This window comes from Oryctolagus cuniculus, chromosome 8, assembly GCF_051225735.1.
Source record: "Oryctolagus cuniculus isolate XC-2025 breed Fujian yellow rabbit chromosome 8, ASM5122573v1, whole genome shotgun sequence".
Classification (NCBI taxonomy): domain Eukaryota; kingdom Metazoa; phylum Chordata; class Mammalia; order Lagomorpha; family Leporidae; genus Oryctolagus; species Oryctolagus cuniculus.
Window position 1 is genome coordinate 106870920 of NC_142874.1, and position 25002 is coordinate 106895921.

Below are 25002 nucleotides of genomic sequence, written 5' to 3' on the forward strand. Positions count from 1 at the left end.
GCCGCTCCCCCGCGGAAGTGGGGAATGTGGCAGGGGGAACCGCCCTTCCACGGAGGTGGAAGGGTCGGTAGCCAACCCAGGAAGAACCAGCAGCAAACCCGGGAAGGGCCGAGCAGACAAAAGAACAGCGCAGGGTCCTGTGTCGTTCCTCCATGAAGAGGGGGAGCGACAAGGTTGAAGCCAGGAGCTGGGAATTCCATTCAGGTCTCCCACACAGGTGGCAGGACCCCCAGGTCCTTGGGCCATTGTCCACTGCCTCCCAGGGGCATTGGCAGGTTGCCGGATTGGAAGCATCAGAGGCACTAGACCCAAGGCACTCAGCTAATGGATGCAGGTGTCTCAAGAGGCAGCTTAGCCCACCACACCACAATGCCCACCCCAATGGGACAGGACTTAGACATGACCACATATGGATGTCCAAAGAGGAACCATTGAGAACTTGTTGTACATTTCTGTGAAGAACACCAGGGTGGGTCCAGTGGGGCTTGGGGAAAGTGGGAGTTGATTTTCCTCCCTAGAAGAACTTCATTGGGAAATTTAAAAAATGAGAAAAGCAACTTATACCAGAAAGAACACTGAGTAGGTGACCTGAACATCCTTGTGGAAGCAAGAGCTATCAAACCAGCAATAGAAATTGTGGGTCACACATCGAGGACAAATTCTTTCAAGGAATGGGATACCTATGACATCTCTTAGGAGACAGGGAGCCAGAGGCAAGACAAGTGAAATTCTCCATGGAGTCCAGTGCAAAGGTGAAAATGCAGGGCCCTCCCTAAAAATCTATCAATAACTTCAAGATGGCAAGTACAGAGCATCAAGCCAAGCACGAGGTCCTGTGTGGCTACACATTTTACACTGATGAAGCAGACCCTAACCACAGGGCAAATACTCTCTGGGAGCAAACGCTGCCAGTTAATGCAGAGCAGAGCAAAGAAAGAAGCATAACATAAACAAGCCGAGGACGGTGCCTTACAGAACCGTGTAAATGCTAAGAGAGCACAGGCCCCACAGAAGTGATAAAAGCAGCAGAAGAAACATTCATGGTAAGAGCCAAGAAAACCAGCCTTCAGTAAAGATTATAATGTAATCAGTCCTAGGCACCTTTCCTCAGGAGATTCATTGCTTCTGAAAATACTATAAGCTGAGAATAAGGTATTGTCTTGTCCCGGGTTAGGTTCCCTGAGAAGCAGACTCAGATGAGAGGACTGTGCCTGGAGTTTATCAGGGAATGCTCTTGGGAGCATTGCATGGGACAGGGAAGGGAAGTAAGCAGGACTGGGCCGAGGCAGAAGTAGGACTGTGATGCAGTCACAACAGAGATGTACTTCCCTCCCAGGGAGCTCTGGGGTTGGGCTGACCCTTAGAGTTACGGCCGCCTTGTTAGGGTCTGGGAAAAAGGGCTTTCTGACACCCACAGTGACCAGTCATTGCATGCAGAGTGTCCTTGGAAACAAACAGAACATGACTGTGGACAAGGAGGCTCTCTTCTGCTAGAGCAAATACCTGGAGAGGATGGGGGATGGGTGTTCTTCCCTGCAGGGCCCCTAGCAGCTCCAGGAAGACTTCCTTCTATCCAGAAGGCAGGTTCTGGACAGCAGCCACTAAATTTAAACTCCTTTTAGCAAACAAGACTGAAAAAAAAAAAAAAAAGGAAATATTTGTCCAAGGTCAAACCCTCATTCCAAGAAACTGCCCCTTACTCATAGCTCCTGTTTCATTGCTTGTCTGGGTTTATAGCAAGGGACGCTTCTTGCTGTTTGGACTACCTGATCCTTAGTAGAGTCAATCCTTGGCTCATCAACCACCATATTCTTTCTTAAAAACATATACTGGGGCTGGCACTGCGGAGTAGCAGTGCTGGTTTGAGACCTGGCTGCTCCACTTCCGATCCAGCTCTCTGCTATGGCCTGGGAAAGCAGTAGAATATGGTCCAAGTCCTTGGGTCCCTGCACCCATGTGGGAGACCCAGAAGAAGCTCCTGGCTCCTGGCTTTGGATTGGCCCAGCTCCGGTTATTGCGGCCATTTAGGGAGTGAACCAGCAGATGGAAGACCTCTCTTTCTCTCTCTGCCTTTGCCTCTCTGTAACTCTGCCTTTCAAATAAATAAATAAATAAAATAATTAATAAATAAAATAATAAAATAAATATTTTTTAAAAATTAGACTAAGAGCTGGGTGGGCTCTCTGGCTGTACAACAGGAAGAGCTAGGAGTGAGATTGTATCAAACTGGCCTGGCTGTTTCCTAGAAGGCGTGCACACTACCAAGCAGAGACGAGAGAAGACAGTCCTCAGAGAGTATTGCAGGCAGTTTTACCTGGTAAACCATATCACAAGCTCCATAGAAATTCTTTTAAAGGTATTGTTAGGGTGGGCTTTGTGGCACAGTGGGTTAAACCACTGTTTGACGGTTGCATCCCATATCAAGAGTGCCAGTTCGAGTACCAGCTACTCTGTTGCTAGTCCAGTTTTTGCTAATATGCCTAGGAGGCAGTAGGTGATGGCCCAAGTACTTGAGTTCCTGCCACCCACAGTGGCAGTTCCTGGCTTCTGGCTTCAGCTTGCTCTAGGCCCCACTGTTGAGGCCATTTGGATGAATGAACCAGCAGATAGAGGATTTCCTCTCTCTCTCCCTCTCCCTCGCTCTGTGTCACTCTGCCATTCAAATAGATTAACTTTTAAAAATGTATCACTGGGGCCAGCACTGTGTGCAGTGGGTTAAAGCCCTGGCCTGCAGTGCTGACATCCCATATGGACACCGGTTTGAGTCCCAGCTTTTCCTCTTCTGATCCAGCTCTCTACTATGGCCTGGGGAAGCAGTAGAAGATGGTCCAAGTCCTTGGGCCCCTCCACCCATGTGGGAGACCTGGAAGAAGCTCCTGGCTCCTGGTTTTGGATCGGCGCAGCTCTGGCTGTTGTGGCCATCTGGGGAGTGAACCAGCTGATGGAAGATCTCTCTGTTTGTCTCTACCTCTCTTTGTAACTCTGTCTTTCAAATAAATAAAATAAATCTTTTAAAAAAATGTATCATTGATTGGGGAGTTTGTAATTTTGCTCAAGTGCCTGCTCCTTACCAATGCCCAGGCCTTGCTTGTGTACAAACAACTACACTACCACACTGGTATAACACACACTTGCCTTTCTCAGTTAAACATCACATCTGCTTTCCCAAGAGCCCATCACAACAGAATGCTCAATGTGCAGTATCTAGGAGAATTATCAGCCAGGGGCATATAATAGTGCAAAAATAATCTTCACACTCACACATAGTTATAATAAAGAACAGCATGAGGCTCTCTTGCCCCTTCTCTCCTGTCTCCTGCTCTCTCTCAGTTCCTCTCTCTAGCCTCCTCCTCTGGTCTCTTGGCTCTGCTCTCCTCTTCTCTGTTCTCTCTTCTCTCTTTGATAGCTCCTCTCCTCTGTTTCTCTCTCTTATATTCTCTTTCCCCTTTTTTCCTTCACTGCCCCTTCACTCCGGTTTGTAGGTTGTTCCCCAATAAACCCTTTCCCTTACTCCGGTGTCCCGTGTGCTTTGCGACTGCTAACATTAAGATATAACATTGGTGCCGTGACTCGGATAGCCTCATATTGGTAATCCAGCGTCCCCCAGTGCTCTGGGGTCCTGGATTTTTGCCGGTCGTGAAGCACATCTCCGGAACTCTTTCCAAGCCACCGAACGCTCCACGACCTCCATCCACACATCGGCTTTCCAAATTTTGAGGTGCTCAGCCCCAGTTGCTGTCCCGCAGGACGGGACAACTGTAATGCTGATTCCTGACGGAAATTACCCGACAGTGTACTGGAGGAGGTGTAGGAGCTCTTTCTGTGGAAAGGCGCCAAGGTTTATAGGAAGGCCCCCGGGTTTATAGGAAGGAAGAGTAACAGTTTCGTCTGATGGATATGAAATGAAGGCAACAGTGACCACCTCTCAAGACTTTCATAGATTAGGAGTTGAAGCATCCTGGATGCAAGAATACAACTAACCAGGCAAAGGAACCATTTTCACTATGTTTAGAGTAGTACAAGTAGTCACATAGTGAAGCATGTACCTTTAGGAGTTTGTTCAATGTTTATGTACATTTTAAGGTTTATTTTTGCCAGGATTTCTCCAAGAGCACTATTTTAGCTATGAATAGCATACAGAGCAAAAACATGCCAATCATGGGCCAGGAGAAGTGTGGAACGCTGTCTGGACTGAAGTCATATGGCTGACCTTTGTCCTTTGGGTACTGGAAAGCATAGGGGACATAAAAAACCAAAGAGAAAGCCAAGACACTCTGGCAAAAGATCTCTGTGAGTGAGATCTCAGTGAAAAGAACAGGTCTTCAAAGAAGGAGGTACCTTTCTCTGAAGGGAGGAGAGAACCTCCACTTTGACTATGACCTTGTCTAAACAAGATAAGAGTCGGAGAACTCAAGGGGCTTCCATAGCCTTGGAAACTCATGACTGGAGCATAGGGAGATTACTGATGCCATAGACAGGAGTGTCAATTTGTAAAGTCAACAACAGGAGTCACTGTGCACTTACTCCTCATGTAGGATCTCTGTCATTAATGTGCTGTGCATTGAGATTTAATGCTATAACGAGTACTCAAATAATATATTTCACTTTGTGTTTCTATGGGGGTGCAAACTGTTGAAATCTTTACTTAATGCATACTAAACTGATCCTCTGTAAAAAAAAAAAAAAAAAAAAAAAAAAAAAAAAAAAAAAAGAAAAGAAAAGAAACTATCAACTCCCAACTTGACTCTCACTGGGATTAAACATGACAATAGGTCTGATCTGATTTCATCATCATTAAAAAAAATCATCTATTATTTTTCACTTTATGTTTCTGTGTGGGAGCAAACTGTTGAAATCCTTACTTAATGTATACTAAGCTGATCTTCTGTATATTAAGATAATCAAAAATGAATCTTGATGTGAATGGAAGGGGAGAGGGAGTGGGAAAGGGGAGGGTTGTGGGTGGGAGGGACGGTATGGGGGGGAAGCCATAGTAATCCATTATTCGTACTTTGGAAACGTATATTCATTAAATAAAAGTTAAAAAAAAAAAAAAAAAAAAAAAAAAAAAAAAAACCAAAGAGAGCCTTGGAAGTTCCAAGTTATCATCAGGCCACTCTCACGTGGCAGACCTGTACCACCAGCGTTATGTCATCAGAACTCAGGCCTACATAGACTACCTCCAAGTCAGCCTCAGAACATAGCTCTCTTCATGTGAAAATGCTCCACAAAGAGGCACAACTTCAGTTCTTTTGGGATCTGAGTCTCTCAGGCTCATAGCTGATTCAAAGGATGTATTTTACTTTGGTGGAAAGAGTGGCCATCTTCCCACCAAGATTCAGATTCCTGTTGTCAGGGCTGTTTTAATGAAAAGGCCTTGGTTATTGGTGTGCACTAAGGGCCCCTGGAATGGGCAGTGAAGGGCCTCCAGGTGTGTTATGCCCTAAGCTTGCCAGTGAGGTGTGGAGGGCCCCATGCCTCCTGGACAAATAGACTATACACATTATAAACGTCTCTATGTATGTGTTCCCTGGTGTTTTGTGTGTAGTTATTTGTATATGAACATTGTCTTCTTACAGAAAAAAAAAAAAAGAACAGCATGAGATTTGAACACCTGGTGGTACTGAGTGGGTACCAATAAATGCTAATTACTCTGCTTTCACAGGGAAATACTTAGCCTTCTGAATTTAAAAGGTAGAGCACATTAAAAAGAAGTTCAGGGGCCTGTGTTGGCACAGCAGGTTAAGCCTCTGCCTTTGGGTATGAGAGCAGATTGAGACCTCGCTGCTCCAGATCTCTGCTATCACCTGGGAAAGCAGTGGAAGATGACCCAAGTCCTTGGGTCCCTGGAACCCATGTGGGAGACCTGGAATAAGTTTCTGGCTCCTGGCTTTGGATTGGCGCAGCTCCAGCCATTATAGCCATTTGGGGAGTGAATCAGAGGATAGAAGTCCTCTCTCTCTCTCTACCTCTCTCTCTACCTCTCTCTGTAGCTTTGTCCTTCAAATAAAGAAATTAAAAAAAAAAAAAAAAGATGGCTCGAATACTTGGGCCCCTGCCACCCACATGTGAGAGAGACCTGGTTGCTGTTCCCGGCTCCTGACTTCAGTTTGGCCCAGCCTCAGCTATTGCAACAATTTGGGAAGTGAACCGATAAATAGAAAATCTCTGACTGCTTTTTTAAAGATTTATTTATTTGAAAGTCAGAGTTACACAGAGAGAGGAGAGGCAGAGACAGAGAGAGAGAGGTCTTCCATCCGATGGTTCACTCCCCAGTTGGCCGCAACGGCCAGAGCTGTGCTGATCCAAAGCCAGGAGCCAGAGCTTCTTCTGGGTCTCCCACGTGGGTACAGGAGCTATCTTCTACTGCTTTTGTTACCAGAGAAATGCAGGGTTCTTGTCTTCACGCAATAAAGAATTCAGGTGTGAGACAGAGAGTAGTGGGAGGTAAAATAGCAAGGTTTATTAGGGAAGGGACATCAGTAAAGAAGGATGGGCACCTCTCCAGACGGAGCCTGAGAGACTGTTGGGGGTGGGGAGCGATGTTACTTGGTTGAGTGCAGAGATTACACCTGGCCAGACCAGGCGGGGTGACTCAGCAGAGAGGCAGAGGGCTGAGCGAGCAGTCCGGTTGAGGTGGGGTGGGGGGTGGGGGTTTAAGGAGATGGGTCTTGCTTCCCCACCTCTGCTCCTCTTGGAACAAAGGGCTTTTTGAATGTAAATAGAAAAACTTCTATCTGAGTTTTCCCCTGAAGGTATCAGACAGGAGGAAGCCTAGCCTAGGAGGAAGGGTGAGCAAGACCCCCTGGAGAATGGGGTTCCGGAGCAGGGTGTTTGAAGTGCAGATACTGGGCTGCACCTGGGAGATTGTGGAAGATTTGTCAGGCAGAAGGGGCAGGGACCCCCCCACCTGGCAGGTTATCAGGTAGAAGGGGGCAGGGCAGGATGCGAATACCAGGCTGCCCCTGAAACATTGTCAGGATGACTTTGAGATGCAGATGCATATGCTGGACATAGATGTCTTCTCTTTAGGCCTGTCACACACACATAAGCTCATAACTGACTTCCTACCTAACACTTTCCCAGGCCATAACAGAGAGCTGGATTGGCAGTGGAGCAGTGGGGTTTTCGAACCAGCACTCATATGGGATGCCAGCGCTTCAGGACAGGGCGTGAACCTGCTACACCACAGCACCAGCCCCCCTTTAACTGCTTTTCAAATAAATAAAAATTCAAAAAAGAAGTTCAAACATAGGCACAGAGATGAAGAAATTTTCTTCCAAAATTTATCCTAAATCTTTTTTCTAATTTGTATAAAGAATAATTTCATGCATATTTCAAATGTGCAAAGGTTTGCATAGTATAATTAAGATACAAACTTATTAAAGGAATTCCCTATGTTATTCCTGACATTAAATATTTTCTCAGAAATATTTAAAGTACAGTTATTACCACAGGAGGAAAAGGGATTCCCTCTAATTGAAAATTAATCATCATATTTAAAATAAACCTGAAGGAGTTACTGCGTAAGTGGTGATACAGTATCTGTTTGTGCTAAAGAAATAGTTTTAGAAAGAATGGCACAACTTAATGTAATGCCACTTAAACACTTAAAATGGCTAAAATGGCAAAATTTAAGCTACCGACATTTTACCACAGTATAACAAAAGTACAAAAACAGACAAATGGAGTGTCTTAACAACTTCAAGATTTCTGAAACTCTCACATCCTTTCAATAACTGTTTCTTGAATACCTAACTTGTCCTATGTACATTGAAGAATGGGGATGATGACTTACACGTAAGTTTGTAGTATGGAAAATGAAATAACCAGCATTTCTGTATCTTGAGATGTTACCACACAGCCCTGTAAGAAACGCATTACTGTTACCATTCTTGTATAGTTAGGAAGGCGTGCATTTAAAAGCACGTCAAGATCAGGAAAGAGCGAATTCAGAAGCTCTTAGTAATTGTTCTATTTTTTCACGTAACATCCATCATGTTTTCAGAATATTAAGTGCCTCTTTAACCCAGTCTTCACTTCCTATTACACTTGTGGCTTGGGAAAGAACAATGCTAGAAAGACAGCATGTTCAAGTTCCGCTTCTGTCTCCCCCTTAGCTCTCGTGGGCCTCTGCAGTGAAACCTAACTCTGTCTCTACTTTGGTTTCATTCGCTTCCTTTTCAAATCTGGGTCATCTTCCTGCTTGTACTTTTTTTTTTTTTTTTTTCTGAAGGCAGGGCTTGTGAAAGGCGACCCCCATACTCCAGGGCTGGTAAGAGACAGGAAGTTTACACAGAGCAAAACCATTTGCTAGAATTCGTTTAGATCCGTTTCCAAAACAGCGGGAGATGCTGTTATCAGGACTCTGTTGCACAAAAAGCAAGATATAAAAATCTCTCCCTGACGCGGGTGTCTCCTTTTTTCACTGGAAAAGGATCCTAGACTGATCGGAGGCCTAGGGAGACCAGCGTGAATCCCGGTGATGGAGGAATTCATATGGGCAATGCCCACCTCCTGGCAGAGGACAATGGAGCTGGGGGGGATCTGAGAGCAGCTGGTTGATCCGGAAAGCCTCAGCTGTCTTGGTAGCCGCAGGATCTGCTTTGGGGGCTGGTAAATTTCCTCCGGGAGCCAGCAGGAAAGGGCACTGCTGGCTGCTGTTCGTTCTTTTAGCAGGCATGGATCTTGACTGAAGGCTAAGAAAACCCTGCAGGCGTAGAGGTCCTGGCATCGCCGCTGACTCTGTCCTGAGGCTGGGGCTGCTTTCCTTCCAGCATCACACGTCCCTACTGAGGTGAGTCGGGCTGGTTTTGTTGTTACTGAGCAGCAAATCCCAATTCGTTTTTCAAACGCGTCATTCTCATCCTGCAATAGGCACGTGACTCACCCGGAGTCCTGGTTGCAAAATGGGTTTCGTAGAATTCGGTGGGGTGGGGAGGGGCGGACTTGGAGCCTGCATTTGTAACAGCTTGCCTGGGAGCCTCAGTGCTGTGGTCTGTGGAGCACACCTGGAGTAACAGGGCTTGAACCCACTAGGTTTTTGGGAAGCCGGGTTACCCCAAGTGATAGGGGACGCTGGGGTTCTCCTTAGATTATATGGGCTGCTTTGAGTAGAGCCAGAAGTCTTCTGGTCAGTTTAGGATTAACTGCATGTATCAGGTCTCAATTTGTGTGGCTGGAGGACATATGAACATTTTAAAGAAAAAAAATAACACTTGCTAGAAAAATGGCTGAGTTTGTCCTCTTACCGTTTGGAGTCGAAGTCTGTAAGGCATGTGGATCGGTGTCGTGGTTGGACATCAGTCTGAGCAAGGAACACGGTTAATATGCTCGAGCTTCCGGTGAGAGGCCTCAGAAGGCCCCTCCCGAAACGGAATGTGCCCCACTGTCCTCAACAACACACGTGGGTCTGAAATGGCCAGTGCGGTCAGTAGGACGTCACTGATGGGAGCTAACAGGAGAAGGGAAGGGGAGCGTGGGCCAGGCGTCCACAGGAGACGCAGCTCCAGAGTCAGACTCCAGCCCGGAAATTGAAGCCGTGCAGCCCACACGGGGGAGTCCTAGAGCAATGAGCTGCAGACAGAGGAGGTGAGCGGTACCGTTGGGTGTTCTAATCAGCGTGCTGAAGGTGTTTCTCGCTAAGCGGAGGAAGGGCTGCGCGATCGGCACGAAGGCCAGAGGAACAGGCAGGGCTGTGAAGCCCACTCGGGACGGATCCGCCCTGCCCAGACAGGCTGGAGTCCCAGTCTGCACGGAGCATTCCCCTCTACTGGGGGTATAACCGGAGACGTTTTGTAAAGCAGCTAACTGCCCTTGTAGCCTGAGCACTGAGCAAGCAGAACACAAGCCAGCTCTAAAAGCCTGTTCCACAGCAAGCTGTGCCGAGTTTCAGCTTCTCAGGGGGAGAAACTGTAGAGCTATCGATGAATCAAGAGACATGACCATTGTCCTGCCACCATCTGCCAGCTCACTGGCCCGCTGTCAGGTGAAGCCATCCCCTCAGCTTTCAAGCCCAGAGCAAGCTCTCATTCCAGCTGCGTATCTCCGGCAATCTACACAGACTTCTAAGTCACAGCAAAGTCCAAAGCCTGTCTCCCGAGTAGGAGAAGGGAAAGTGTGTGCATTCTTTGGAAAAGCATTGAAACAGAAAATGAAACTTGGTCACCATGCTGTCCTAGCCCCTGTACAAAGCCTTGCCCCCTAGGTGGCCCCTACTTGTTTTTTCACAACCGTCCTGGCTAGGGATTGAGGAGATTGTAAGTTTAACCTTTCCATCAAGAAACAGAAGCTCCAGTTAAGCAATTTGCCAAAAGGCACAGCTGGTTAGTGGCCGTGCCAGGATGCAAACACGGCCCTATTTGCTCCAAGTTCAGGTGGATCCTGTTCCTCTATCACTTTAGCATCTTTTCAAAATCTCTGTTGCCCCATGTTGCTCTGCATTGTCTGTTTTCTTTTTATTTCATAATTTGAAGCCTTTGCATGAAAAAGAATCCTACTTGTACTTCTTTTGTTAAAATTATGCCTGTGTTTGTCTTGTTTTCCCTTCATTTAAGGTGTTTTCTCTCCAGGAACAAGGTATTTTTACAGCAGCATGTCTCAAACATTCTCAAGTTTAAACCGCACCAGGGGAGCTTGCTAAAACTCAACCCAGGGCCCCAGCGCCGCAGCTCCTGCTTCAGTGGGTCCAGCCCAGGCCTGCGGAGAAGCATTTCTTGTCCTCTCCCGGGGCTCTTGATGCTGTCATTCCAAGACCACACTTTTAAAAGACAGGGCACAGTTTTGGTCCCCTTTTGAGAGAACACAGTCATGGTTTTATAAGAGCACTTAGAGTGCTTAATAATACAGACTTTGCAGCTGGAATTGCAGAGTTTCGAGAAGGATGCCATCATAGGTGCCAGATGGTGGATCCTGAGGAAATTAACCTTTCATTGCCTCAGTCGCCTAACCTGTAAAATGGAAATGATGAACTACCTACCCCTTATGGTAGCTGTGAGTATTAGACGATTTAACATTGCACAGGCACAGACTACCTTTGTAAGAGTTTGCTGTGATTATAACTTTACTCAGTCTTGCCCAATTCATAATTACACTTTACTCTAGATGCACTGCCAACAAGAAATCACACAGATATCAAATGCTCTTCTTTGATGTGGGTGCTACATCAGGTTTAATCACAGTCAGACATGTTTGTGTGTGTGTGTGTGTGTGTGTGTGTGTGTGGGAGAGAGGGAGAGAGGGAGAGGGAGAGAGGGAGTGAGGGGGGAGAGAGGGAGAGAGGGAGTGAGGGGGGAGAGAGGGAGAGAGGGAGTGAGAGAAGTGCTGAGATGTTGGCAGGGCCTTATAAATTGTCCTAAGGGCTTGGACTTGACTCTGACAGTGATTAAAGGTCATCAGTGTAGTTATAACCTGAGGAGTGTGCCTCTTGCTGCCAAGAGGAAGCTAGTTTGAAAGGTGAGATTAGACAGAGACCTGTTTGAATGGGCTGCTGAAATAGTCCTAAAGAGAAATAATAAAGACTGGAACTAGGGCAGTAGGACAGAGCAGGGACCCCATGGTTTAGTTGATGGAAGGAACGCACGCCTTGACTCAGAAAGGAAACAGAATGCCGTATTACAACTTCTAAGCTTGTGTCTTGTATTAGTCAGCTTTTTATCACTATAAAGAAATAGCTGAGGGGCCGGCGGCATAGCGTGTAAAGCCATCACCTGCAGTGCCAGCATCCCACATGGGTGCTAGTTTGAGTCCTGGCTGCTCCATTTCCGATCCAGCTCTCTGCTATGGCCTGGGAAAGTAGAAGATGGCTCAAGTCCTTGGGCCCCTGCACCCACGTGGGAGACCCGAAAGAATCTCCTGGCTCCTGGTTTCGAATCAGTCCAGCTCCAACCATTGCAGCTATTTGGGGAGTGAACCAGCAGATGGAAGACCTCTCTCTCTCTCTCTCTCTCTCTCTAACTTTGCCTTTCATATAAATAAATAACTCTAAAAAAAAAAAAGAAAAAGCTATGTATGAATTTCACAAAATTAAAAAAAAGAAACAGCTGAGAGGGACTAACTTTATAAAGATAAAAGGTTTACTTTGGCTCACAATTCTGGAGGTCCTCAGCCCCCGCCCGAGTGGCCCATTGCTTGGCCTCTGGTGACAGTGTCCCTGCTGCCAGGGTCCTGGTGGTGCACAGCATCACAAGCAAGACAGGGCACCTGTGTCCATGTCTTTCCCCACAAAGCCACCAGGATGAGGTCAGGGGCTCCCCTGATTGCCAAATCCAGCTTGTTCACTTCCCCAAACCTGCACCTCTACACAGCAGAACCGGATGAAGTTTCTGCCCTCTTTGTACCATTAACATAAGCCTGGGCTGTGGGCCTCACACCCACACCACCACCCTCTTCAGAGGTATGGGCCCTTGGAGCAGCATGGTGGGGGACCACGAGGGTCTCATCTCTGATGTCTCTGTCTGATGGGGCCTAGGTACCCTAACGTTTAATCCATGTCCTTGCCTCCCGCAGAGATAAGTATTCCAGGTGCAGGCATAGTATGCTGCATAAGTGAGAGCAGGATTCATTTAAAGGTGAGAGAGCCAGCATACATTCATGTGTGCGTATGGGCAGCCCCACAAGGAGAAATATCTGTCATAAGTGGGCCAGCATGCCACCCACGAGCAGGGAGGGAGAAAAAGAGGAGAGTAGCACCTCCAAGTGTGGTGAGGGGGCAAAGAGAGACCTCTTCCCCATTCTCAGCCGTTTTTATGAGGTAGGGGTGGTGCCTTAAATGAATAAACAGACGGAGTGGCGTCTTAGCAGTGTGAAGCTCTCTGGGATTTTTCTGGCACCTCTACGTGGAATTTAATTTCTCTATGGTCATAATGACATCTCCTCCTTCTGGTACCAGAGTGGACACAGGTGCCTCCCGGGAAGGTGGGTGTTTTAGATGTACAGGTGAAAAGATAAAGTTACATTGCATGGCTGGCGCCGTGGCTCAGTAGGCTAATCCTCCGCCTTGCGGCGCCGGCACACTGGGTTCTAGCCCCGGTCAGGGTGCCAGATTCTGTCCCAGTTGCCCCTCTTCCAGGCCAGCTCTCTGCTGTGGCCAGGGAGTGCAGTGGAGGATGGCCCTGCACCCCATGGGAGACCAGGATAAGTACCTGGCTCCTGCCATCGGATCAGCGCGGTGCGCCGGCAGCAGCGCACCAACCGCGGCGGCCATTGGAGGGTGAACCAACGGCAAAGGAAGTCCTTTCTCTCTGTCTCTCTCTCTCACTGTCCACTCTGCCTGTCAAAAAAAAAAAAAAAAAGTTACATTGCAGGGCTGGCAATCATTCTAGCTCACCTAGCACAACCAACTCCATGCCTATCCACACCATATCATTTCAACTTCTATGGGTGGCAGATGGCCATATGCTCTAGTGACCAGTGTGTCGAGGTTTGAAATAAAAGTGAAAAATGGGGATGGGCATGGTACTGCCAGTTGGAAGACACACTGTATGGTGTGACCTGGACCCACCTTGAGTTTGGACAGATTTTGGCTTCCTGTTGTTGTGACTGACCATCTGCTATGTGGGAAAAAACAGAGTCAAATGATAAACTGAGGACAGAGTCACTGGGTTAATAGGACACCTCTGATGGAGAGAAGAATACCCATTACCAGTGTGAAATTGGTTCCCAGGCATATGGGTCTAATGTTAGCAACCTGTCCATCAGTTAGTAGAGTGGGGATACATGAGGCACTGGATGTTAGGAATCTCAGCCAATGGGGCCTGCATCTTGACAGCTCATATAAGCTAAGCTGTAGCTGTATTTCTTGGAACTCTTCAAGCTCTTATGCTCATTCTCCCATGATAGCTGCAGGAAGTGATGACAGTAGTCCCAATGCAATGGCCAAGGTTCAGATTCTCAAATATAATGAAAGCACCAGGAAGTACGCAAAAACGAAAACTCTGATCATGTACGTGATATTCTATTTGCTTCAAACTTGGGAAGATCTTTCACTATTCTCGCATTAGCAACCAAAGACATGAGAACTTTTATACTAACACCTGTGAGGAAAGAACTTCCTCTGGTGGACCCACAAAATTTGAAGTCCATGTAGTGGCTTGGTTAGATAACCACAGTTCTTGGGTCTGGTGAGTGAGTTAGAATCAGGAACAGTGATTAAGTGACACTCTTCGCAGATGATGGCTGTGTAAGATTGTGGGGAGCTGATGTGGACAATTGGGATGTACCCTGTTTTGAAAGGTAGTGGGAGCCCAGCCAATGTGAGTTCTCAGGAGAGAAATGTAAGTGCAAGTCCTTCCAAAATCTTCACAAATCATTGAGTGCTTCTTCCGCTGACTGAAAGCACGGCTGGGTACAAGCTAACAGGAGCGACTTTGCTGCTTGTTGCATGCGCACTGGGATAGACTGTGGACTCCTATTCCCCTTCCCCAGTGCCTTTTGACTCCTCCCTATGATCCATCAGCAGCCTGCTTACACACAGTCCAAAAAGGCCTTAAAATAGTGGGTAGGGCTGGCATTGTGGTCTAGTGGGTAAAGCCACCACCTACGCTGCCAGATTTTATGCCCTGGCTGCTCCAGCTCCCTGCTAATGGCTTGGGAAAAGCAGCAGAGGGTGGCCCACGTGTTTGGGCCCCTGTCACCCATGTGGGAGACCCCAGTGAATCTCTTGGTGGCTCCTGGCTTTGGCCTGGCCCAGCCCCCGCCATTGCAGCCATCTGGGGTGTGAACCATCAGATGGAAGATCTCTTTCTCTTTCTCTCTCTTTCTCTCCCTCTCTCTGTAACTGACTTTCACAATACATAAATAAATCTTTAAAAAGAAAGAAAAAGACGGTGGGTATCAGTTTTTTGTACTAGTCACTCTAATGATAATATTTGAAACTTTTGCGATATGAATAGAGAAGTTTTTTCTTGAGATGTCACCAAAACAATTTTTTGAAATGTTCCTGAAACTAACTTGAGTTTAAAAATGGAAATGTCATTATCAGCCTTCTAAGAAATTGTGATAAGGGAAAATATTTTCCTCCCTTTGGAGAATATGGGCATATGTCTTTTGTTTTCACAGGAATTTTAACTGGAATTTTCATAAAAACAAACAAACAACAACAACAAAAAAACAAACTTTGGGGAACCCAGCTTTTAACACATGGGTCTTTTGAGGGTTAAGCAAACTAATATCCAAACCATAGCAAACTAATATCCAAACCATAGCAGAAGTCCTGTGAGTCCTAGGAGCTAATTCTTGTACAGTCCCAGCCCCTAGTCCCTGCTAGGTCTTTCATGGACATTTGGTGAGTGAATGCATAAAAAAGAATAGGTCCCACCCTCCTGTGCTCTACAAGGCTCTGTGTGATCTGGCTGCAGCCTCTCGCCAACCATATCACCTGTTCTCCCCGCTGTTCTTTCCTTGCTGCATTTCCTTCAAGCTTTTGAAAAATGCTGAGATGTGGCTTCCAGGGCAGTGGCTGACGACTGCCTTTGAGCCAACCCTGTCCTGCCAACAGTTTTATGAATAAAGTTTTACTAGAACACAGCTGTACGCATTTGTTTTTGTGCTGTCTACAGCTGCTCCAGTGCTCCAGCAGCAGAGTAGAGTGAGAGGGGCCGAGACCACAGGTCTGTGAAGTCTCAAGTACTTACTACTTGGCCTTTTACAGGAAAAGTTGGCCAACCCCTGCTGTAGTCCTTTGAACTCATTTTTAACGCTGATTTAAAACTCTCCCCTCATCAGAGCACATTGCAAACATGCATTGCAGTGTCACACTGTACCCCATAAATATATACAATTATTAATAATGCTTTGCAATGGTAAATAAAAATTACTCAACAATTTTTAAGTCATTCCACTCTCAACAACTTTACATTAGGGGCCGGCATTGTGGTGCAACAGGTAAAGCTGCCAGTTGTGATGCTGGAATTCTCAGCTACTCTCTTTCCAACCCAGCTTCCAGCTATGTGACTGGGAACGCGGTGAGCGGCCAGCGCTGTGGCATAGTGGGTAAAGCCGCCGTCTGCCAAGCCGGCATCCCATATGGGCACTGGTTCGAGTCCCAGCTATTCCACTTCCGATCCAGCTCTCTGCTAAAAGAAAGCAGTAGAAGATGGCCCAAGTCCTTGGGCTCTGTGCCTGTATGGGAGATCTGGAGGAGGCTTTTGGCTCCTGGCTTTGTACTGGCCCAGCTCCAGCCATTGTGGCCATTTGGGGAATGAACCAGCAGATGGAAGGCCTCTCTCTCTGCCTCTGCTTCTCTGTAACTCTGTCTTTCAAATACAAAAATATATCTTTACAAAAAAAAAAAAAAAACATAAGGGAAAAGCTTCATGATACTGGATTTAGCAATGATTCTTGTATATGACACCAAAAGCATAAGTGACAAAGAAAAGCTGGATAAACTGGAGTTATAAAAATATAACATTTCATGCATTGGAAGATATTTCAAGAGTATTAAAAGACAACTCACAGAATGGGAGGGGAGAGGCAGAGAGAGAGAGAGAGAAAGGTCTTCCACCTGCTGGTTCACTCCCCAATTGGCTGCAACGGCCGGAGCTGCACCAATCTGAAGCCAGGAGACGGGAGCTTCTTCTGGGTCTCCCATGTGAGTACAGGGACCCAAAGACTTGGGCCATCTTTTACTGCTTTCCCATGCCACAGCAGTCTCTCTGCCTTTCAAATAAAATAAATAAATAAATTGAAGAAATGAGCTACTGAGAAAAAGAAAAGGCTCCACCTGGAGGTTATGGTTATAAACGCACTCTGTGGACGTTTGCGCTGTATTCAAAAATCCGTCCACAGTATTGGTTGGGATAGTGAAGAGGGAGAATGTGAAGAAAAATGTACCAAGCATATTTGTGCAAAATGTTCCCCCTCCCCAACTTTCTCAGCTCTCACACAGGCTCCTAATTCCCAGGCTTTCGACAATCTCGTTCCCTTTCTGTGTATCTCCCAGCCACTTCCCCCTGCCAGTGGATGCTGTCAAGGTACAAGGCTAGACTGGAGTGGCTGGGACAGAGGCTCCATGACCCACAAGCCTCGGTTTATTTAGTTGGTTATTTTTCATAGTATTTCTTTGAGAGAGAGAGATCTCAGACAAAGAGGCAGAGAGAGCTCTTCCACCTACTAGTTTTTTCCCCAAACGTCCACAAAAGCCAGAGCTGGGCCAGATCAAATTCAGGAGTGGGGAACTCCATCTGGGTCTCCCAAGTGGGCGGCAGCAACTCAAGTACTTGAGGTGTCATCTGCTTCCTCCCAGGGTGCACATTAGTAGGAGGGTGGAATTGGAAGTAGAGCCAGGACCGGAACCCAGGCAATCTGACATGAGATGCAGGTGTCCCAAGCGGAAGCTTAACCATTTGGCCAAATCCCTGTCCCTGAAGTATTTACTCTGTGGCCTTCTATAGAAAACCTTTTCCAACCAAACCATGATGTAGGTAAAGGTAGTAGATTTAAGACTTGTGCACTCTTCTCCAAGAATTTTCACATCAACATCCATGTAAGTATATCAAGAAATATGCATCGATACCCTGCTGTGTTTAAGGCACTGTGTTGGGTGCAGGGGGTAGAACAGTGAATAAAAGAGAAACTGCTGCTCTTACAAAGCTTACCACCAGAGAAGAGGGCCAAATGACAAATGGCATAATATGTTAGAGGGTAAAAAGGGTCACAGAGAACACGGAGTAAGGTCAGGGTGATCAGGAAGACAAGAGTGGACAAAAACAGGTCTTATTAAAAAGGCAACACCTGGGGGCAAGCCTTTGGCCTAGCAGTTAAACACAGGGCAGGATGCCAGTGTACCATATAGTGGTATCTAGATTCAATTCTTGGCTCCGGCTGCCAGTTCCAGCTTCCTGTCAGTGAGGACTCTCAGTGGCAGTGGTAATGGCTCAAGTAATCAGATCCCTGCCATCCACAGAAGAGATCTGGATTGAGTTTTGGGCTCCCAACTTTGGTCTGGCCTAGCACAGGAGGACATTGTGGGCATTAGGGGAATGAACCAGCAAATGGGATCTCATGCGTGTTCTCTCTCTCTCTTTCTCTCTCTCTCTCTCTCTCTCATCCTCTCTCCTCAGTCTGTTTCCCTGTCTCTCAATAAATTGTAGGGGCCAGCGCTGTGGCTTAGTAAGTAAAGCTATCACCTGTGGCACCAGTATCTCATGTGGGCACGTGTTCAAGTACTGGCTGCTCCACTTCCTATCCAGCTCTCTACTATGGCCTGGGAAAGCAGTGGAAGATAGCCCAAGTGCTTGGGCCTCTGCACCCACATGGGAGACCCAGAATAAGCTCCTGGCTCCTGGCTTCAGTCTGGCCCAGCCCTGGCTGTTGCAGCCATTTAAGGAGTGAACCACCTGATGAAGATTCTGTCTCTCTCTGGGTGTGTCTCCTTCTTTCTTTGTAATTCTGCCTTTCAAATAAATAGGATAAATCTTTAAAAATAAAAATAAATAAGTTGTAAAAAAAATATGGCATTTGAAAAAATATTTGAAGACACTCTGTGAAGGCCCCAAGAGACAATCTGGGAGGAGAGTACTTCAGGGAGAAGAAGAGGGGCAGGTGTATCTCTGGCATGCCAGGGAAACACCCAGGAGCCCAGTGCAGCCACAGGCTCCATTCCTCCTCATGGTTCCCATGTGCACACATCCCAGTGATGTCAATATTGGCCACAGGTTCAAGGCATCTACCCCATCCTATGGACGATGTCCTAACTGTACAGATACTCCCACTCGCATTGTAATCATGCCATCGAAAGGCCTGTTCAAGCTTGTACCAATTGCTTCTCAAAGGGCAGGGCATGTAGTGAATTTGAGAGCATGAGATCGTTTTCCTGATCTCTTTTGCCTTAACACATGCCCATGGTCAGAGGCCGTGCTCTGTAACTCTGTGGTAATAAAGGGCAGAGGCTCTGCGGCCAGGGAATGCAGACTGGTAGCCTGAATCTGTAGCCATCCCTGAGCGGACAGGGAAGGGTGCACAAGATCTACCACTATCAGTGCCACCTGCTCAGTCTACACAGCGGGGCCACATTCGTGGCTTAGTATCAGCTTCTGCTACTGGATGATTGGGTACTCAGCAGTACAGGCAGAGTGGCCATGGTGAGGTGAAGACCATGTTTTAGGCCACACATGCCTTCCTCCCATGCAGCCATAGCCACTTTGGACATGCACCTGTTGGGCAAGTCCTGAGATGCCCTGCAGAGGCTTACTCACACTCACAAAATAGATTCTCCTGACCATCAGAGTTTGAAAATCTCTAGAACCAAGGATACCTGCTGCTGGACATACACATGGCACAAAATTTTCACAATTCCTAATTGTCCATGCACACACATTGGCAGGCAGCAGATGATGGTCCAATAACTGGGTCCCTGTCACCCACATGGGAGACCCAGATGGAGTTTCTGGCTCCTGGTTTCAGACTAGCTCAGCCTTGGCTATTTCAGGCATTTGGGGAATGAACCAGCAGATTGAAGATCTCGCTTGCTCTCTGTCTCTCTCTTTCCCCTACTCTGCCTTTCAAATAAATAAACTGCTTTTAAAAAGGGATATCCTCGGGCCAGCATTGTGGTACAGTGAGTAAGCTGCCACCTGTGATGTTGGCATCCCATATGGGTGCTTGTTTGAGAATCAACTGTTCTGCTTTCAATCTACTTCCCTGCTAATGCACCTGGCAAGGCAGTGGAAGATGACGCAAGTACATGGGCTCCTGCCCCGCATGGGAAACGCAAATGAAGCCCCTGGCATTGGCCTGGCACAGCTCCAGCTGCTGCAGCCATTTGGTGAGTGAATCAGCAGATGAAGACCTGTGTCTCTGTCTCTCCCTCTTTTTCCCTGTGACTCTGCCTTTCAAATAAATAAATAAATCTTCCCAAAAAAGTAAGAAATTATAAAGACAAAAAAGAGAGTTAACTCCCACCTTTTGACACTCATACATGTAAATGAAGAGTTTTCTTCTTTGTACTTTTTTAAAAAATTTATTTTACTTATTTGAAAGACAGAGTTACAGAGAGAGGTTTTCCATCCATTGGTCCATTTCTCCAATGGCGGCAATGTCCAAAGATGAGCCAATCCGAAGCCAGGAGCTTCTTCCAGGTCTTTCATGTGGTGCAAGGGCCCAAGGACTTGGACCATCCTCTACTGCTTTTCCAGGCCATAGCAGAGAGCTGGATCAGAAGTGAAGCAGCCAAGACTCGAACCCGTGCCCATATGGGATGCCAGAGCTGCAGAAGGAGGCTTAGCCCTCTACGCCATAGCACCAGCCCCTTTTTTGTATTTTTTTAAAAGCTTTTATTTCTTTATTTGATAGCCAGAGAGATACAGACAAAAAGAAAGCAAGAGCTCCAAACCATTGGCTGTCTCCAAATACTTGATGCCTCCCCAAGCTGAATCCAGGAGCTGTAAACTCAACCCAGGTCTCCTACATGAGTGACAGGACCATCATCTCTGCATTGGCAGGAAGCTAGAATTACGAGCCAGAACCAGGACTTGAAACATGTACTCTAATGTGGGGTATTTTTGATGCTCGTTTCTTTCTGCTCCCAGATCCAACTGGCATAATGACATTAAAATAAAAGATCAGCATATTCCTTTGGGATATCAAGACAACAAAGACCCCTCCAAAACTGTATCATGGTGGCACATCCCTGGGATGTGAACATGAATGTATGTTGTTGTTCATGCCAGGTAAATGCAAGCTGTTTTGGTTTTCCTAATCGATAAGAAAGGAAACACTTACTTGGTAGGTCAATATCTACATATAAGATACTAGGTGCTATATCGATTTTCTCTTGTAAGATACCGAGACACTAAGATCTTTTAAACAGATTATTTATTTATTTAAATGCAGAGTAACAGAGAGGGGGAAGAGACACAGGGATTTTTCCATCTGCTGGTTCACTCCCCAAATGGCTGCAACAGAGAGAGCTGGGCCAGGCCAAAGCCAGGAGCCAGGAACTTCATCCAGGTCTCTCACATGGGGAGCACTTGGGTCATCTTCCACTGCCTTCCCAGGTGCATTATCAGGGAGCTGGATCAGAAGCAATGCAACCAGGACATGTTGATACATGTCCTGTTTGAGATACCAGCATGAGATACCAGCATCACAAGCATTGACTTAACCCACTGCACCACAACACCAGCCCCCAAGATACCTCATCTTGAACCGCCACTGAGATTGGCATCACCAATTGGTTAGGATTAGAGTAATGTAATGCCCTTCTGTGTGACCCATCTGACTGTCATACCAGCCAACTAGATGAATTAAATTTGAATGTCAGTTGAATTATGGCCCCTGTATCCCAGAAGTCCCTGTGGTGGTATTAAATCTACAATTCTCCTGGGAAAGTGGTGCAGATTGAGTAACCCTCATCTGAAATGTTTGGTACTGGAAGTGTTTCAGGTTTTGAATTTTTGATCACATTTTGAAATATTTGTTTATACACAATGAAATATCTTAGGGTATACCTTGGTACCCATCTCTAAACATGAAATTAATTTACATTTCAATATACACTTTATACACATAGCCGGATGGCAATTTTATACAATATTTTTAGAGCATCTGTGTTTTAACTGCAACTCAGCCCATATGGTCAGGTATGGAATTTTCCACTTGTGGCATCAAATCAATGCTCAAAAAGTTTTGGGTTTTGGAGTATTTTGGATTTCAAATTTTTGTATTAGGAATGCTCAGCCTGTATTATCTCTGGGTTCTTATCTTGGTAGCAAAAAGGCAGGAGTGAGAGGGTAGGTTGGGAGATTGCATTTGATGCTTCCTACCATAAGAGCTGGTGCTCCCTGTGGGGGGCCATTGTCAGCCTAAGTCAGACCAAGACTCCATCTGTCTGCTCATTTCCATAACTTGCCACTCTGAATACATCATACAAGTGCCCAGTTAAATTTTAAGACCAAAAAACCCAAATAATTTAAATAAAAATATGTAAATATATTAAAATTGTACATATTTATGGGATATTATGTGATGCTTTGATACATGTATAGAATAATAATCTTGGATATAAGTATGTCCCATCCAATAGTTTGAAACCAAAACTCCAATTTAGTCAGTATTTTTAGTTGCTAAATCTGGTAACCCTACTACATGGGAATATTTGGAAAATATTTGTCACAATTAGAGAATGGAAATACTTTTGGCATCCAGTGTGTAGAGACCGGAGATGCTGTTAACCTCCCATAATCATAATACCAGGATGGCCCCCACAACAAGGAAATGCCCAGCCCAGAATGTCCGTAGTGCACTGGCTTAGTGGAAGATCCCTGGAATACACCTACTGCTATATTGCAAGAACTTCTGTCAAAGGCACCAGGGACTCTCAGACTCTGAACTGACTCAGTTGTGGGTTATTAAGTAGAAGGCACACTGGTAATTTGGATTGGGTTTCTGCCCTAGCAGACCCAGATTTTATTTCCTGCCTCCCTATGTCAAGCAGCGTCATAGGAAGCAGTCAGTTTCTGATTTCTGATTTCTTGGAAGCTCCTTGCCACAGGGCACAGCAGGTTGAGCAGTCTGATTACTGCTCCATCTCTGTGACTTGGGAAAGTGGACCACATTGTCCCTGACACTGACACACTCCCACTTGGCCTTGAACATGCTTGAATTCCCTTATTCCCACTGGGCTAAGTGCATGCATTTCTGCTGTTGTCTTGTCCTCCACTGTTTCTGACCTCAGGGCTCTTCAGGAAGAGCCTGCCTCCCTGATGCATTTTCTATTCTCTCTCTTAATAGCTCTTCCCACAAGCGTCAAGTTAGTGAGTGGCTGAGGAGGTAGAACATAGTGGACCAGTTCTAATTCCCAGTTCTATTAGGGAATTTCTGGCATTTCAGCCCCATTAACTCTAGACTATTAATGAATCCCAGCTTTCATTAGCCAACCTTGCATATCATTAGCACCACCCCCAGGACTCCCACCAACATGCTAAATTTCAAATTCTGGGAGTGTACCCCAATTATCAGTGACTTTGGCTCAGTTAAAACATCTGATTTCCATCGGTCTAACATGCTTACAATCTGTACCCTCAACTCCTCTTTTGCTGAAACAAGGAGGCAAAAGTGCACAACTCTTTTAGGATAGGGCCTCTCTTCTTCCTAGAGAAGGCCTGCACTGCACTCTCTGAGGTGCTCTGCCACTTACTTGTACTGTAGCAAACCACTCTAAAACCCAGGGGGCCTAATGCCATCATGTATCACTCTGGCTCCTCATTCTGATTGGACTGAGTTTGAAAGAGAATTGGGGAGGGGCTGGAGGAGTGAGTACAGAGGAATTCTTTTGAAGAGGTTTGTTGTAAAAGAGGACACAGCAGTAATTGGCAGGAGACATGGGAGCAGGAGAAATGTTCTTAGAGATGGAATAAACAAATAACAGCATGGGAATGGGCTGGTACAGAGGATATAGAAGAGAAAGGGGAAAATGGCTGTCAATGAGTTGGGAAAGTGAGGATGGAATTTAATGCAAAGCAGAGACAATGTCTTAGGCCTTAGACAGGAACACAGAATTTCTACAGGTTAGAGACATGGAAGGGGAGGCAGAGAGGTCTGGTATTTGGAGAGACATGGTGACAGGGATCTAGAACTTTCCTTTGCTTGCTCTAGTTCAGTAAAATAGGTCACATGGTTATTAGGGCATTTGGTTATCAGCTGAAAATGACTACAGGAGAGAAAGGAGAAAAGGTGGTGAAATTGTAATAGGAAAATAGAAGAATGACTGGACTAGGGACATTCAGTATGAGTTACTTGGCACCCTTGAAGACCCTGGCACTGGGATTCTTGATCACGAATTTGAAATCAGATTGAATATTCCTATGTGTTTTTCTCTACTACATCCAGGTGCAGGGGTGTAGGCAAACAGTGGAGGAGACATGAATGTAACTTGGGTTTGTGGTTTTGCCAAACAAAAGAGGAGCAAGGACATTGAAGGTGTCTGTCTGGAAGGGTACAATGGTATTGAGTGGTCATGGAATTTCAGCAAGTATGGAATCCATCACAACATGGAGACAGTGGGCACGAGGCTCAGTGAAATACTGGACTACAGTGGGCTGCAGGAGCTGGGAGGGTAGAGGGAGTTAAGTGGAGAAACAAAACATGGTAGTCAGAGAGTGAGATGTACTAAACAAGATTGGTAGTAATGTCTGTGGAATGCCTGGGAGTGCATAGCCGAGGCACGGTGGAGAACAAGCTCCTTGGAGGAGAGTCTGAGTAGCCAGAAGCCAGCACCCTGGGAGGGTTACCGATGTGTATGCCAAATTCACCAAGCATGAGGACAGAAGTAATGTGAGGGAGTGTGGTGGTGGTGGCCCAGGAGCTGAGAGCACTGAGGGAGGGGGAAGGGGCCCTAGATTTGAAGACGGCAGCACCACGAGGGATTGTCGGTGATACACTCTCTTGATATGAAAGTACAAAACTGAGATGTTAGATGATCCGTTTGGTAAGCTCGTACTTTGTGGTGATTTCTCTCTTCAGAATATGCAGTATCAGAATGTGAAATGCCTCAGGGTGCGCCTTGGTTTCCATCAAGACTTTTCAACCTCTAATCATAAGAGGGCGCCAGAGTCCAGCAAAGGATTATTGTTGTTTTCATCTAGACCAGCTAGAGCATCTGGATGTACAGGGGAGGGAGCACTAATACTTAGGTAGGGGCAACATTGTCTGGTTGTCCCCAAACAACAGTAATTGAGTTGCTATTGATGGGAAAATTCATCCTGATGTCAGTAATGTTAAGATAGGAGAAAAGTGAGCATCTTAGAATCAGTGAAATATGGTAGTTTTTTTTTTTTTTTTTAAAGGCGCAATTCAAGTCTCTCTTCCCCCAGGAAGCATGGCAATTTCCAAGCTATCCAAAGTAGGAAGAGCTATTGTAATTATACTAAGTAATGACCAAGTGAAAACCAAGATGGAAAGGGAAGGAGTAAGAGAACACTAAAGGGAAAATGATTATGATCTCCACACCTGAATGTTGCAACCCTGGGTCACTGCTGCTTTAGTGGAAGGGGAGTGGGAGTGCGG

General features: G+C 46.2%; 1 protein-coding gene, 2 long non-coding RNA genes and 1 pseudogene across 16 annotated transcripts in view; 3 read left to right on the forward strand and 1 right to left on the reverse strand.

The window, feature by feature from the left end:
• Positions 1 to 25002, reverse strand: part of LOC103350759 (uncharacterized) — a 91150-nt gene that overhangs the window by 24926 nt on the left and 41222 nt on the right. For 4 of the 10 annotated variants that reach the window (XR_016212414.1, XR_016212413.1, XR_016212415.1 and 1 more), the window contains exons 1-3: positions 9252 to 9389; positions 7799 to 7866; positions 1504 to 1631 (exon numbers count right to left, since the gene is read on the reverse strand). This is a non-coding gene — a long non-coding RNA (uncharacterized LOC103350759). Of the gene's footprint in view, positions 1 to 1503; positions 1632 to 6173; positions 6402 to 7798; positions 7867 to 9251; positions 9520 to 25002 lie in introns of those variants that run through there. The other 6 variants (XR_016212411.1, XR_016212417.1, XR_016212410.1 and 3 more) reach the window with 6 other exon arrangements.
• LOC149125107 (uncharacterized) lies at positions 906 to 3022 on the forward strand. The gene is made up of 2 exons (XR_016212419.1): positions 906 to 1043; positions 2792 to 3022. It is a non-coding gene; the product is annotated as an uncharacterized LOC149125107 (long non-coding RNA).
• The window catches only part of LOC100008640 (ATP-binding cassette sub-family G member 2), a 126429-nt gene continuing 109639 nt past the window's right edge, over positions 8213 to 25002 (forward strand). For 2 of the 5 annotated variants that reach the window (XM_089301664.1, XM_070079464.2), the window contains exon 1: positions 8213 to 8797. The gene's annotated coding sequence lies outside the window, so the exon portion shown is untranslated. The remainder of the gene's footprint in view (positions 8798 to 25002) is intronic. The other 3 variants (XM_070079461.2, XM_089301665.1, XM_051819259.3) reach the window with 3 other exon arrangements.
• Positions 9941 to 14440, forward strand: LOC127483172 (nucleoporin SEH1 pseudogene; annotated as a pseudogene).